Consider the following 17,143-nt stretch of genomic DNA (forward strand, 5'->3'; position numbering starts at 1 on the left):
AGGTAAAGAAATAAATGTAGAAAAATCGAAATGGAGATGTCGCATATACATATATTTTGAATCGAACAAGAATCAAAAATATTTTGGAGAACAAATATTCTCTCTCTCTCTTTCATAATAAAAAATATAGATATTTAATAAGAAATTTGTGTTACAATTATAATATATAAAATTTTAATTTATAATATGTAAAAGAAAAAAAACAGATGTATTAAGAGATTAGAATTAATAAAAACTTTGAAATATTTTTTAAAGAATATTACATCTTAAATCAAGGTATTTTTTAGAACAATAATTTAATTTTTATAATCCAATATTTAAATAATTAAAATATATTATAAATACAAGTAATGTGATAAATATTTAAATAAAATGATTAAAACTTTCCACATAATAATAAAAATAATAATTTTATAATATTTGTAACATGCATATATGCAACGTTTATTTTAACAGCCCACTTATCTTAACTTGTTGCACTCAAATTCCTACGTTCCTTGCCATCATGCTGGACAACCGAGTCAACAGACAGGGCACGGAAAAGCAAAGGCCACGGAGACACATCAGTCTCCGATCTTAACGAGCTTCGGAAGGGAGGAAGAGAAAAAAAAGGGCAGCGATGACAAGTCACATAATATGACTCGCGCGAAGGGAAGCGGTACGTTTGAAAAAATACTCTACTAAAAATTACTCTGTCCAATCTCCAAACGATTTCCGACCGGATGTGCCGTTCACGAATAACACCTCTCGTCCGTTGCGTGGGGTGGGGTGCGAAATGAAGGGCAGGCGAATCATCTTACTGTAACTCACCCCGTCCTTCTTTCTTTTTCGTGACTTTCAATTTTACCTTGATAAGCGCGACTCCGATCAGATCGGATGAATCGACAGTTTTAGTACGCGCTCTGGATGAATGACGTGACTAATCAAGAGACTCGAGGGCGGAATGTTTGAATAAAATATTGAAACTGCATCATGGATATTCTCTCGGAACCTATCGTCGTGCTAATTTCAAACTCTCGTGATCGAAAAACGTGAGTGTCTCAATCAAAAGTGATCGAAATTTTTCCACTTGTTATAACATTTTTACAATTATAAATTACTTGAAAAAATAATTAGTCTGTTTTATATCTATGGCGCGATTAAACAAAAAAAAAAATATTACTCATATTCTTCATATTTTAATTATATATTTATGATGTAAATATATTTTTTAATAATTTTATTAATATTGTTTATTATTATTATTATTATATTTGATATATTTTATTTTTAATTAAGTTATTATATTTTAATATATGCGTTATTTCCCACATTATATTCAACACTTATCAATTTATCCGTACTATATTTAAACGCCGCGAGTTTACATGATGTATTGGACAGCGCGAATGGATTTAGTTCGCATCGTCGTCTTCCGCATCGTACGGAAATTGCGCAACCGGCTTCGTCGTGAATGAACTATGGGAGGTCAAACAGGTCTCGAGACGTAGACATCCGTTAGAGCGGCACTGGCGGCCGCGCATTTCGAAGAATCATACATCAACGAATGATTATCGATAATCACCGGTGCTTTTGCGAAGTTAATTTATGTTAAAAATGACAATGATAAGTTGACGTGGCGCGACATGTAGCGCATTGTGTAAATGAATTAAAACGCGATATCGACATATCTGAATTAATTTTAGAAGTGTGTAAATTTTTCTCTCATCTCAAAATATCGATACTTTTTCTTTTCTTCGTTTTTCTCATTCAACGTTGATGAGATTTTTCCAAGATTTCACCGTGCGCTCAAGACGCACCATCAGCAGATGAGAGCGCAGCGCGTTCCTCCGCGTTCCGGAAAATCTATTTCGGAGCTGGGACGCGCATCGCGAAACGTAATTACCAGCTGAATCATATGTGAGTGCTCGGTATAACCAGCTATAATTCTAAGCGAAGCCGATAGGATTGCGAGTCGACTTGGCTCAAGTCCGTGAGTCATTGCGTCGTTGACAGAGTCCGCCTCTCACGGCGGCTCCTCTATCCAGGCCAGTTATAAATTCACCCTCTCTTCGAGAACTCTCTCTCCCTCTCTCTCTCTCTTTTTTCTTCCTCTCTGCGTTTTCTCCACAAGATCTAACGAAACCGCGTGCACCGAATTAAGCCGCGTGCACTCGGCAAGCAGTGAATTCCAAGGCGTTACATCGTACGGCAGGAACGACGTTAGCAATCGGGTTAATCGTCTCTTGAGCCATAATTAAGTGTGACCCCGCAATTAAGCGCAAAAGTGTAACGCATGACAGGTAGGTCGTAATTGTGCACGTGCACCGCTATTACTCGTTGTAATGAAATATGTGTATGTTGTTGAAAAAAAATCACTCTCGACGAACAATATAATTGTTCAAATAATCATTTTACACAGATTGCCAATTTCTAGCTTTACGTTTTGCATTTTATAAGTGTTTTGAAGATCTATTTCAATCATTCAGTTTCATAAAGAGAGAAAAGAGAGAAAAAGAGCATCGTTTTATGACTTTATTTTCATTAACAAGATCCTATAATAAGACATTTATTGCGGCCATTATTCTGTCAAATTTCAGGGTCCAAGTAAAACAAACAAATATTTCTTCCATGCGTCCCGTAATGGAATAAGTAATCGCATAAACGCAGGCTGTTCATGAGGCAAATGCATAGGCACTGCGTTGCAGCTATTCATAGTTTCGCGGTCGATTATAGCATAAGATTTATGCGCGGTGAGTTCTCATCTCGTCGGTAATGAAAATCAGATTTGTAACTGCGAACAGCTTCCGTGACGGGGCAATATTCCAGCCATTCTCGCGGTCTTCCGATAACGCTAAACCGACGGTCCCCTCCTCATCGCTCTAAGCGCGTGTACGCCCCGCATATGCTATCCGGAAAGCTATGCATAATGTACGAAGCTATTATCGTGTATGCCCGGCCGGTGTGCACGTGCCAATTCACGCGACAAACTCTCCCGATAGCTCTCCCGCGGACTACGAGTTGAATTTTTTTTTTTGCCACTGGAGATAATTATAACTTTTGCATCCCGGAGCACTATGACATTAGCATGAGATGAGATTAAATTCGCGCACCGATCTTTATTACGTTTTGATTTTTGTCATTTCGTTTTCATGCCCTCGCTTGCTGAGCGTAATAAAATAAATAAAAAGCGAAATTATTTTTATTATATTTTTATAAACTATCATTTATATCGTTTAATAATAGTTTTTTGTCCAATCTCTTTTTATTCTGAAGAAAAAAAAATTATCTATGGGAAATATGGTTAAAAGTTTTTTTCAATTTTTTAAGGAAATAATTTCATAAAACAAAACTTTTCATTGATTTTATTAAATTATTATTTCTCCATGATGTTAAGTAGCATTTATTATCAAACAAGTATGCTTTCTTCCTGTCACATATAATTTATATCAGAATTCATAATTATTTACATATTCGAGAGAGAGATTTAATACTTTTAAAAACAAAAAAATTAGAATATATCGAAACTTATATATACACACATCTTTTATATATCATCTTTAAAAAAAATCATTCTCTCCATGAAAAACTTAAATTCGGCGGAAACAGCCTCACTTCCGCGCCACTCTATTCTCCGGATAGCAATAAATTCACCGATAGAAGATTACGAGGCAGAAAGAGAAAGAGAGAGACTCAATACGCGTCTGAAAAGAAAAAAGAAAATTGACAGAACAGCGCGCGGATTTATCGAACGTGGGATGGTGACGATTCGGATTTTTACGCACGCCGTCAAATATTTCCGTGGTACACGAGAACGTAGCTTGTTCCGGATCTTCCCTCGCCGTCGTTCGCGGAGAAAAATATTCGACGAGCAGTCCGTTGCAACAACAACACGGCCGTACCGATCGCCCAGGCCGGGGGCGAATTTATCGAGTACAATTTTCCACGCTCGCTATTCGATCGCGCTTATGCCCGTGCGCACGCAGATACAAAAGTCGCGTATACGTACGTCCACTAGACATTACGAATGCGTGAGAGCCGCGTGGGTGATCTCCCACGCACGCACCGGGCCAACTGCTCCGTTTGAATATTTATCCGAGTCGCGCCGACGACGCGAACGACGATCGAAGGAGAATATTCGAACTGAAAAAAAAAAACAAGGCACTTATACGTGCTTCAAAAACTGGTCGCGTTCGTCGTATGCGACTCGATAAGCCTTTCAAACTGAAAAAATGCCCGCGAGTATGCTCTTGGTGTTCATGTTAGTCAAGCGTACCGTGTGGTCGGTCCCCACCAATGACACTTTGGTTGACCAGGCGGACTAGTTTTAGTACAATGAGCCGGTGTCCTCAATGGTTATAGAGACCATTGGTACTATAGTCAATGATGCTCATGTTGAAAATAGACTATATATTCTGAGGCAACAAAAAGATAGGGAATATGATGTCCTAAGTCGTATTTTTCACTCGGCTAAAAAGCATCTCTCTCAATCTGGTCATAAAAGTTTTGCTTTTGTTGATTAAGATATATAGATATAATTATTTATATCATATTTTCGCATATCTTTATGAGGCATATATAAATATATTCTCCAATTTATAATTTATATACTTTCTTTTAATTGTATATAAATGTATGTAATATAACATTATATATATATATATATATATAAAAGAAAATCTATTCTGTATTAATTTTGATGGCATGATAGCATTGACAGCAGATTAATAATACTCTCGGGATCATGATTTTAGCGATGACGATGCGAAGGAAAATTCAATTTAGCGCCGTTAATACTATTATAGTACATTAAAGAGGAGAGCAGGCTGTAGGTTGATTAATTGAATTTTCTCTCTGTATATTATAAATCGGATTATAGAGATGATTTCTACCTAGAGAGAGAAGATGGAGGGAGGAGGAAAAAAGAGCATCGCTTCAGTCGAAATTTGTTAATGTAACTGCAGCTGAGCCTAAACGCGATTGGATTATGTAACGAGTCCCAGCGCATCTCATTATCTCCATTAAGTGTTACGATCGTAATACAATAGTGTGTCAACCGCATGTAATATCCGTCCATTATAAGATATTACACAAGGAAAACGTGGCACAATCGGCAGATGAAAATAATGCAACACTTAATATAACGAATTCGAGCATTTCGAGCACTCATTCAGTTATATGACACTCACCGAACATCCCCGATTTTTCGCTAATGGCTTGATTCGCTCTTTCACTTAAATTTTTTATCCAAATCACTCGCTAAATTTCGAGCGATCAAAGCGCTGCGTTATAACCGCCAAACGAATTAAAAAAAAAAAAAAAAGAAAATCATCGTCACGTTATTGCTACTAATTATCTAATAATGACCACTCCACTCCAATATATTTTCCTAATTATTCACAGGGGAATTTAACAGCCTACGAGAATAAATTTCCCCATCGAGAGCCATCCATCTAGCTACAGTTTCAGAGAGGCCGCGACGTCAGATTTCTTTCCCGAGAATAATCCGAGGATAGTCAGGATCAAGGGCACCCTCTCGTCCTTCCCTCCCGACAAACAATCGCGCGGGTATACATACGCATACCTGATCGCCCTGAGGTACCCAAGCGCGGACTAGCCTGAGCGCTTCGTGCAGCTGCGCCACGCAATCGGCGCGGTCGTTACTCGTCATTACAGAGTTACATGCTCGAATGGCCGACGTTACAAATTACAGAGAGACGGCCAACCTGCTCCTTCTTCCCCCGTTCTCTTTCTTCTTCTCGTCTTCTCTCTCTCTCTCTCTCTCTCTTTTTCTCTTTCCCCCTGCTAACTGCCGCTCGCGGATAAGCGATGATGATGACAACGATGACGACCACCGTCGTTTTTCTTTTGCCCCACGTGCGTCAAAATCGCGCGAGTATTGTTATCAAGATAATCCACGGCGACTCGCCAAATTAAGCAAAACTACGCTCTCGTGAGTGCCCCTCGAGCCTCACCCGTTGCGAGGATAATCCCCGGCGTTATAAGGGACGGCAATGTAGTTTGACGTTCCGCACCGCGATTTTACTCTTACTCGAGCTCTTTGCAGAAGAACGTAGAATAGAGATAATTGCGATAACAATACAGCGAATGTATAACGCATGCAATGCGCGATTATCTCGTAATGTGTTTGTGGCGCGATATTAATTTCATATCCGGCAATTGTTACTGGATTCATTACGACTATATTTTAACCACGCAAGCTGCCGCGCAATATGTATGTTTAATTGAGCGCATATATGATTAATTTTGTCAGTTTATTGGCCCAACGTTGAATCCTAACTTTAATCGCGGGATTTCGAGATAGTGTAATAACTATAGACTAAACATAAACTTTATCGCGAGATTATTTGGACGAAACTTCGCGATGCCATTAACGCCTCATAACGATCTCCTCTCGCGGGACGGATTATAAACCTCGATTATGTACAATCCTCCCAGAATCTCTCCGGAGCGTATTAAACTATTTTCTTACATGTGTTCAACACAAATTAACGATTGCAATATACCAATACAACGGATGACGGTTATATACTTGAAATAATATACTATATTAAATATAACTTTTAATTTTTATATTTGCTTCTCCGTGTATCAATGTGACGAATATCATAAATGATGCTTTCATATATTTAATTATCATGCATATCTCAAACATTAAAAATCGGTATCCGAAAAATTACGGCCTCGTAAAATTAAAAAACTCTCTCATATCATAAAATTAGTATTTTTAATTTTTAATTTTTTAAATTTATCATTATCCAATTTTTACTTTCTGTGAAATATTTCTCTGTTACCCGTGAGATGAATATTTTATGTCTAAATATTACTCGGAGCATATAACAAGTACTCTCGATTTACCCCTCAATTACTGGATTGCACGTAGTTTGCATTAACGCGGGACGGATGTCGGGCTCGTTATCATTTTCGAGGAAGATTCCGAGACGGGAAACGCGAGATAGATAATAAGAATATATACTCTCTCTCTCTCTCTCTCTCTCTCTCTCTCATATATATATATATATATATATATATATATATATATATATCTACATCTCTCTTTCTCTCTGTTTCGATATCGAACAGAGGATGGAATTTCCGCGGAGATGCTCTCGCGTAACTTCATTCGACGAGCAATGTCCCGACGGATTTGCCGTTTGCGCCACCGTTGCCGCAAGCTCGCCGGTCCGTGTCTAATTAGTAATTACGATTCATGAGAGTAGAGCGGGACAGGCGGGGCGGGCAGTAGCGAGCTCCGTTAATTCTGTAAACCTTTCCTTCTTACTACTCGCCCGAAATCGCACGCGACGGCAATTCCATGCGCGCACGAAACGAGCTATTAGGTACGAATGTTCATTCGCGGGATTAATATGCCGTTGCTGAACTCGCGACGAATAATAACGCGAGTAATCGAGGCCAATCATTTTTTAGCTTTAATAACGAGCACAAGAGCATATGTAAAGGAAGCTTACCACCTCGTGGGAGAGATTACTTCGGTCCAGCTTTATTTCGTGAATTTCATCTTGCTTTACAATATTAAACTTTTAATTATCTCTGTGAAACAGAGAGTGGAATTTTAATCTTTTCCGAAGATTAAAATGCGATTTTAAATTTCATGTTTAACGAGCAAGGATTTTGATATCTCTGTTCATCATAATATGTAAATGTATTTATTCCGTGACTAGTATACTATGCAAATAAAAAGTCAGGATGTTGCTTTTGCATATGTTTACTCTCTGTTACGGTAGCGGTTTCCAAACAGTGGGAACCATGTTCCCCTCTTTAGGGGTGGAAAGCAAGAATATGCGCGAACAAAACCGCGATAGAGGAAGCTGATACTTTCCCACGAGGCAAGGAAATACTGAAATTGTGAAAATTCTCAGCCCGTATAATACAGATTCAATGAATACATAAAATCGAGACATTGCAAATTAAATAAGACATTCGAATCAGCACGATTTGGACGATTAAAAATTTATGAAAACTATTGAAGATATAAACTTTAATTTTAAAATACAAACTTTTAAACATTTATCTTGCAATATTCAAACGCCTAAACAGATCTTCCCGATAATCAAGATGTAAAATCGAGCGCAATGTATCGCAATGTGACGCTGTACAAAATGCGGTTCGTGTCATGTAAAGCAATAATCGTGATGTAGACACAGCGATTTATACACCAGTCACGCGCCACCCACTAAACCGTTCGTTTAGAACTTAGCGGTTATCCGCGACTCTGACGCTTTCGCCTGCACACGCAGGAAGCTTCTTACTTTATTATACCGCGATCGGTGCATCCGCAAGTTTATTCGCCGCTCCGTCGTAACTTCATATAAGCGCCTTACGAATATACGTGCAGTGTGCGGTACCGCAGTTTCTCAAGTTTTTCCTACTAAATACAAATTCATTTCTGTCTCCGCATTTCTTATTGCTTTTAGAGAAACGGCTGTTAAAATTACTTTCCAGAAAAATAATCTTGCATTAAAGAATCTAAAAAAAAACACTGATACGTCGAATGTAAAAACGCAAAAAAACGCTCAAATTTTGATCGTGAATAAAGGAATTTTTATTTTCTCGAAATGAAATATAATTAATTATCTAAAGTAAAAATCAAAGATCTTAGATTGCATATTATGGGACATTGTATATCATGGGTCAAGAGATCGGTTTCCTGCAAATGACATTCCTTGGGCGTGCAAATCAGGACCAAAGGGTCCTGATCAAAGGGCATCGCCAAAGCATCGCGTGCCTCGTGCGATTCGATATGTTAGCCGCGTGCGCAAATTCGATATCACGAGCTGCATCAGCTGCGACCCATGCCTTCGAAAAGAAAAACTGTTTCGTGTAATTGTAATACGGTCGATTAACGCGCTGCTCGACGAGGGAAACATCGGACACGGTCGATCACGCGAAAATCCGACGACCGTGTGGAAAGAACGTTTTCATTAAAGAACAATTAAGAGTTTAATTACAATCTAAAATCCGTTTGATCGTTAGCTTTATTCTCTCGTGTCCCTTTCAGTTTCTCCACTTTGTAAAAACATTATTATATTGAATACAAGAACTTATTATTCTGTTAAGATTATGTAATTATGCTGTCTATCCCGCGAATATAATTTCTCAATAACAGAAAAAGTAATTAAGAAATATGTCAATAACGTAAAACGAAAATATGATCAAGTCGATGTTTCTAGAAGTTATACGAATGTATAGAAATTAGCTAGCATAATCTAATTGCGAAAGAGAGTGCATAGGTGAAAGTTAATTATCACATTTAAAAATAACAAGCATGCATAAGAATCTTGCCATGACGTAAAAGCATCGAATATTCGATAATAAAAATTGCACGTGTAATATTATCCGTAAATCTCATCTTTCCTAGGAATATGGTAGGATAAATGAACGTCTGTCTCTCAATATTGTATATGGAAATCGTTCGAAATCGTATTCAACACTTTTTTTTTTCATTTTTTCCATAGACTTTATACACGATGTATGACTTCGGCATGAGAAAAATTTTTCCAGACAGATCGATCGTAAATTAAGGCGACGACAGATTACGAGATACGTAGCGAAACTGGTTCGATAAAAGCATTCATTTTAATTAAGGTCGGTCGCGCTCTCCATCGCCCGTGCTTTCAGACGTCAATCTCTGAGTCAGCGTTGTTATCAGCAGTTATGTCAATGCCTTGCGCAATCGCGTACTTAGCTCGTGAAATACTATAGTAGACCGTCTCAGATCGGGGATTAATGGTGGCTGCTCCTGGAGGACTGGCGCCGCATTATGACGGCGAGAGACCGACAGGATAGAGTACAATATCGACACTTTGATCAGACGAGATTGAGCACGCTGTTTTTACGACAGTTCTTGAGTAGATTATTTTTATCTCGGCCGATTCCGCGCGAGGACATCGTAAACACGCTGTAAAAACGTAGCGCGCGTTGCGCTATAAAAGCGGTCCATCAATTTTCAGATGCAATATTTAAAAAATGCATCGTCGCAGAATGGGTTGCGATTGGACCGCGATATCCCCACGTTATTCGCGATGAATGATAACGTGAGTTCGTTACTTTGAAACTGGAGTGCAAAATAAGATCTGTATCGCTTGCAGACTAAATTGTCGCCCTTACAAACAGCAATACTCCATTATTAAAAAACGATTTCGCGCGACTTTAAACATTTCTCGCGTGTTATAATTTTCATTTTCATATTTTTCAAAACTTGCACACAATGCAAAACTACAAAAATCACAAAGAAGTAAATCTAAAGAGAAAGTCTAAAAATTATTTCAATTATATATTAAAAAGAAACTTCCATTTAATCTGCTTTCTTCTAATCTATCTAATTAGTCATGGTCTCCGTAAACCTTGTATATGAATGCACGCACGCATTCACGATGCGCTCACGATGTGCATCTGCCCGCAAGTCGACGACATAACCGGCATTAAGAGGAAAGCGCAGGATGAGGATTTACATCACCTTCGCGGTCGACGATATGAACGTTCGCGCGTTCCTTAAATTGTTCAATCTTACCCTCGAGAAACCCGGGAAAACGGCTCGATTTACGCGTCACCGCGAAATTGCAGTCGCGACTGCTCGCTGTAACTTGGACCCGGCGTCGCCGTGAAAAAGCGTTAATCGCACCCGCGAGCGACTCGCGCAAAAACACCGGCCGTTCCGCGTAATATGCAGAATTTGTGGTGGCCCGGCAAGAAACTAATAACTCCGATGCGGTTTATATACATGGTGCTGCTTCATCGTGTAGAATCAAATAGCTCGCAAGCAAATAATCTCTTTAGTGAAACATTTTTTTTTTATCCTTATTCTTCATTCATCTGCAATGTTCTTCATTCGCGATAATGAAAATGTGATTTTTTACGTTTCCGAGACGGTGATAAAGAAGAATTTAATTTACGTGCTCGAAAAATTTTATCAAAAACATTTCCATAAGAAAAATGTTTTTTATTCTTTAAGCTTTATTATTCTTACGCTAAAAGCAAATTATTTATATACATACGATAGAAAATGATTAATACAAGCGAGAAGTAGATTGTTATTTCTGAGTCTGATTTTTCTACTTGCTGATTTTGTTTAATTGCAACCACCCAGAAACGTTTTTACTTCAAATTCTAATGCCGTTTGATTTATTTTGAAAACGATATAAGCAGAATTTTACTCACGAAAAAACGCTTGTTAAAAAAAAGGTCTCTTCAAAAATCCATTTGTCGAAAAAATTATCATAATTAACGGCACTCATTCAGATTCAATGAGCATTTCAATCTCGGCATAATAATATCTTATGCGTCATCGTACGTAATATAATGTGCTAATTTTTTAACACATGTACATATATATATATACGCGATTTATTTCTCGATTGACACATAGCGATACATTTGGAAATGCAATTTATTACGAGAGAGCCTTTAATTTTATCGGACCAACCGAAGCTCGAAATCAATAGCGATCTTAAACTGCGCACGGATCATTAAACACAGCTCCATCACGCGTCAGGCAATCGTCCATCGCTTTCGCACTCGACGTGTCGCTTTATGAGCCGTAGATACCGGATCGACGTGGAGTAAATAAAAGAAAGAACAATCAAACCGGCGAACGCAATTTCGCACACGCAACAAAGCGTCCGCGCGAACAAAAGCAGTCGGGTATATCATGATGGTTTATCACAAAATTTTGATACGTCTTTATATTCTAGCATAATAAAATTCTCTTCAAGATAAATCTGAAAATTTACTATGCGCTTAACATGCGTGAAAAAACATTTAATTATTACGAACTGTCATACGCGCCTTTACTCTTATTGATCGTAATTATCATTTAACATATATAACGAAAATTTAGCGATATTATTAAAAAATTTTATTAGAAAATAAAATTTAATATAAAATCATGCGACATTTTACAGGAGGCACGAAATAATTAAAATTTACATCTCTAAAGAAAGTTCTAATATTGTTAAGATCAATGTTAGTGACAGTTAATGACAGAGAGCAACGATGATCGTTTGGCTTTAACCGGATCCGATCAAGCAAGAGAACGGAAAAGAAGAGCCCCCGATATCGGCACTCCTTTCGACTTTGAGCGTGGAGAAAGGAGACCGAAACTCGTTTCGGGAGTGCCTTTAGGGCCTCATTCGGAATAAATGACCGGACGAGGAAGACCACCCCTCTCCCCCTCTACCACCTTCGCCGTCAATGGATAATTTACTCTTTACTCCTCCGCGCGTATCGGCTTATCCGCGTCAATTTCGATGCAAAGGACAAGACCTTGCCGGTCCAATATATCGCTCGATCGTGATGACAGAAAGAGAGAACGCGATGACAGATAGGCTGTCATGATCGTGCGTTTACGGGAGATTGTGAATAAATGGCGAGTATCGTATCGCTCAAACTCTCTGTGCTCTTTTATATATACAAAGGTCAATAAAAATTTAAAGAGTTAAAAGATTTGCTTTTTTAAAAGATTCAAATAAATTAAGTTTGAATAAAAATATTCTTAATTTGATTTCTTTTTCGAATACAAAATAATTTTTATGGAAACATAAATTTGGTGCTTGCGATATTAATGAGCAAAAAGATATTCAAGGATACCTTGATAATTTATATTTCTTCTTAATTTGTCCATTACAAGTTATCCGAAAATTTTACGATTTACGATAAACAGATACGAATAAAACTATGACGGAATGTTGCATTAAAAGATTTTTTTTACCGTAGATTTTTATTTAAATCGAATCACGTTTAACCCAAATTTTATGGCGACCGTAGATATCTCGACGGATCATCCTCACTATTTCGATGCAGAAAAGGGGCACTCGATTTTTAGGGTGCGGCTGCTATTCCGAAAAAGAGCACACCGTTGTCGCTCTCCGGCACCATTTGACCGAAATGGTCGTTGGAATGAGATTATTCAGTAATGGTGCGAGCGCGCAAAAGGAAGTTATGTAGACGAGTGGATCTCAAATCTTAGGCTTATCGTATTCAAGTGGCCATTGGGAGAAAAGGTTCAACTAATATTCTTATTATGTTCTTTGCATTAATTAATTGTTTTTATAAAGTGTAACATGGATTAAGATATGGATTAATATATAACATGAATTTGTAAAAAAATATTATTTAAAAACCCATAATCAGTTTTATAATTTTATATTCCTATGATTTTAATTTAATTAGAAAAATAAAACAGAAAAATAAAATTAAAAAAATAAAATTAGAAAAATAAATAAAAAACAAGATATCATCACGTTATTACTGTATAAAAGTTTTCTTGAAACTTTTATTATAGCCATAAGTATCCATCCGAGGAAAAATATGTTTTTCGAGCGTGTATATAGTTGATGTTCGAAAACAACAAATCAAACTATCATATCCGTTTATTTGTTCCATACTCACAGCGAGACGATTGCGCTAGATCGACAATTTCGAACGAAATCACCAGCCAAGCAAGCCATTCGAAGCATGAATGAGATTTCTCTCTCTCTTTCTCTCGACATAATAAACATGAAAAGCATTGCGTGGGTATCGCGTCCTGTGCGACTTCTCGTGCAACGTCACGACTCGCTCCTCTTTTATCGATGCGACCTCCCATTGCATTTAAATCGTCGCCGAACGATGACCGTATGCGCGGGTTTATGCGACCGCATCTACGTCATCCCATCTCCGGGGATATACGAAGCGTCTTGCATCCACGATTAATTCATCTATTCTCGATGATCATTGACAAAAAAATTTTCAAAAACTAATCACTTCTTCCACTTATTTTTTTATTCGCATAATATTAAATAGAAATATCGCTCAAATATGTAAACAGAATGTTAAAACAGTTGCAATATTCACTCGAAAATTTTATGACGATTCTAAAATTTTCCGAAGATATTGATCCAGCAAAATCTAAAACCAAATATTTTGGATCTTAAACTGCTGGAGAAAATTGCCCGTAATCGCACAAATAATTTTTTAATGCAGAGCATACGTTATATTACCGATGCGAAAGCGATTTCGGTTTTATCTCAATTTTAGGAGGTCGATACCGAAACGCTTCGACTGCGACGGGATCCAAATTGATCGTAAAAGATCACGTTTGGCAAACTATGTAAAGACGATAGGAGACTAAAGTAATCCAAGTAGTCGCGGAATCGAATCTCGCATCCAAATTCGCGCTCGATCAATGTGCGACACTAAAAACGAACAAATGCGAGACGTCGCCGTCTGAATCGTATGAGCTTTCGAGCTTTTGTACGAGAGAGACATTTATTTTACGACTGTGCCTTTAAGAGATCAAATGAATAAGCGGCGCGAATTTATAGTTGTGCATGCACTATTGGATCAGTCGTTGCTACAGAGCACGTCATAACGGAATGGTATTTTTTTTTTATTTTTTACACACAAAAATTGCTGTTCAAAATTTAAATAATTCAAACTTTAATTTTAGACAATTTCCAGGCTGATTAAAGATATTTAAAATCAAATATTAAGAAAAAAAATACACAGTTTACACACCAAACACGATGTTTGTCGGAGAAATTTAAAATAATTATGAATTGAAAGAAACATACTTGGTAGAGAGAAAGCAAGACGCGCAAACACCATTGAAAAGAATTATGCACGTGCTATATATGGTGATATAACTCCGAAAAAAGCTTTAAACTCTTAAAGCAGTTAAGCAACTTTCGATTCAACCGTTATACTTCGTATATTCGATAACTCGATCCATACATTCGATAAGCAATAAGCTCATTCCGGTTCAGACCATGAATAAAGAACAATTATCCCTCTCTCCCGATGTACCTTATAAGATATTATTACAATTCTAGAACAATAAAAGCAAACGTTAAAATGTACAGGTGAAGCACGCGATCAGAACGCGCAATCGTCGATGGCCAATTTAGGATCAAGTTCATAAAGTTCACTTCTTTAAAAGAGTGAATAACATATAATTTCAACACAAACATGACTTTAAGAAAAGAAACATATATTTTTGATTATTATTTCTATAGAAGAGAGAAAAAAACACAAAGAAAAACTTATCAAATTATAAAAATTTGTATTTAAAAAAATACAAAAATTATTAAAATATACGAAATTATATGAACAGAGTTTTCATAAAAATAATTAATCAATCACTAAGAGACATTATTAATTTAAGTAATATTTCAGAAAGTTGGTGAATATTGAGAAAAAGGAAAAAATTAAAAGCTTGCACAAAAATACAAAAAAAAATACAGACTAAATATAAATTTCTATCATAAACTTGCCAAAAAATAATTTAAAAAAATAATTTAGTGATAGATATTTTAACGACTTAATATGTTTCGTTCAATTTTTCATGTTTATTCTCCTATATTATTAAAAAAATAAAAATATTAAGATTTGGGGTATCCCAAAATTGATGATGTCTCGTAAGTAAGTAAAGTCCGTCCAAATAAGATGCACATTTCACTCTTGATTTTTCGATAACTCCGCGAAGACGAAAGGGCATCGCGTGACGCGACTCCGGATCACGATCGGCATTAATTAACGGTCATTTCGTTACCGCTGCGTCGACACCTTTCTTCATAAACGACGCGTACGTGTGTCGTATTATTTATAGAATGCCAGAGACTGTAAGGTCTGATAGACAATCAAGGCAGGGCGCGCGTGCAACATTCCACGGCTGAGTCACCGCAGTACGTACAAACCACTTTAGAGACACTCGATGTCTGGACCGCGAGCCGCTATGTTCGATTTAATAGCAGAATATATGTGCGTAAATACAGATTTGCGATATAGAAAAGAGATATTTATCTTACGTACACATAAATAATATTCCTGTATTAGTTTATCAGAATCTTTTTCTCGAAATCTTTTATAATGCAAATTAACGCGTAGAAATATTTCAGAAAAATTTACTATATTTTTATTCAAGCAAAATCGATATATAAATCAGTAAAAAATTTCATATAGAAAGGGTATTTGATTGATTGAATATGACATGACGGCCGACGCGTTTTATCGGACTCTCTGACTTGCCTTTTGCAAGACTAGTCTTTTGCTAGCACATCATATTAACGTCAAACGTTTCTTCATTGTTTGCGGGAGCAAACACTACGAATGTCTGGCATCATATGATGCATCATATATGCACGACGCATTGTGTCATGATTCAAGATGATAACGAACAATATATCGATGATTCACATTGTGAAAATGTCTCGAATAATCAAAATGCACAATATCGCAAACTTTGAAAGTGATCATTAGACAGAATTAAAAAACTTGTTACTTAAAAGCTATATATATTGTCATAATATTGTCATGAAAATTTAAGCTTTACTTTAAACTTACGTTAAACTTAATTAAAATTTAATTAGCATAAGTGATTATGTACGTATGCGTAAAATAACAAAATGTGCGTGACATATCTCCTTTCTTCTCGCGCGCACAAAAAATTCCTAAATTAATGAGATTTATATTTTGTAATTTTTTCTAATTTTTGCTTTTAAAAATCCTTTCAAAAAATTTAAATCTTACGCAATATGTAAGAACTTTTGTCCGCTATCACGGTTTTACACGTATATCTCTCTGACATAATAGCAAGCAGGATTATTAAATTTACTATGAGATCAATTTTAATATTATCAGGATGATGAATTACACGAGAGTTCATTGTACGTTCTCGACCCCAGCTGAAAGGAATTGTCACCCTAATTCGAGTAAGAGGACCCTCTGCGAACTAGAATACGTGCTCGACGACGCGGTATTGTTGGCCATTGTTAGTTTTGTTACGACACTATTGTGAAACCGGTCATTCCCCGTGGCCACTCTCCCTTTATTCCAAGAAGCCCTTCGATATTTTTCGTCATTGCGACAGAAGCGATTCTATTAAACGAGACTTTAGCCGACAAAAAATTAATACGTTTACGAAATTGAAATATCGACGAAATATTTCGATTCGATTGAAATATTCCACGCTGCTACCATCATTAAAAGAGAGATATCGGAATATTCAAACCAACGAAAATTTAATTTAAGTGTGTGTTTTAAATATTATTAATTTATACGCATATATTACATATACATATATCACTTTTCACACACTTCGTCCTATATATTTTAAAATAAATACAATATGGAACAAATATTCAACATA

The 17,143-nt window shown here is 36.7% G+C and overlaps 1 protein-coding gene across 7 annotated transcripts in view; it reads right to left on the minus strand.

Moving 5' to 3' along the window:
* Positions 1-17,143, minus strand: part of LOC126853826 (uncharacterized) — a 194,661-nt gene that overhangs the window by 120,788 nt on the left and 56,730 nt on the right. The window lies entirely within an intron of this gene.

The sequence above is a fragment of the Cataglyphis hispanica genome, chromosome 13 (assembly GCF_021464435.1).
Source record: "Cataglyphis hispanica isolate Lineage 1 chromosome 13, ULB_Chis1_1.0, whole genome shotgun sequence".
NCBI classification, from domain to species: Eukaryota; Metazoa; Arthropoda; class Insecta; order Hymenoptera; family Formicidae; genus Cataglyphis; species Cataglyphis hispanica.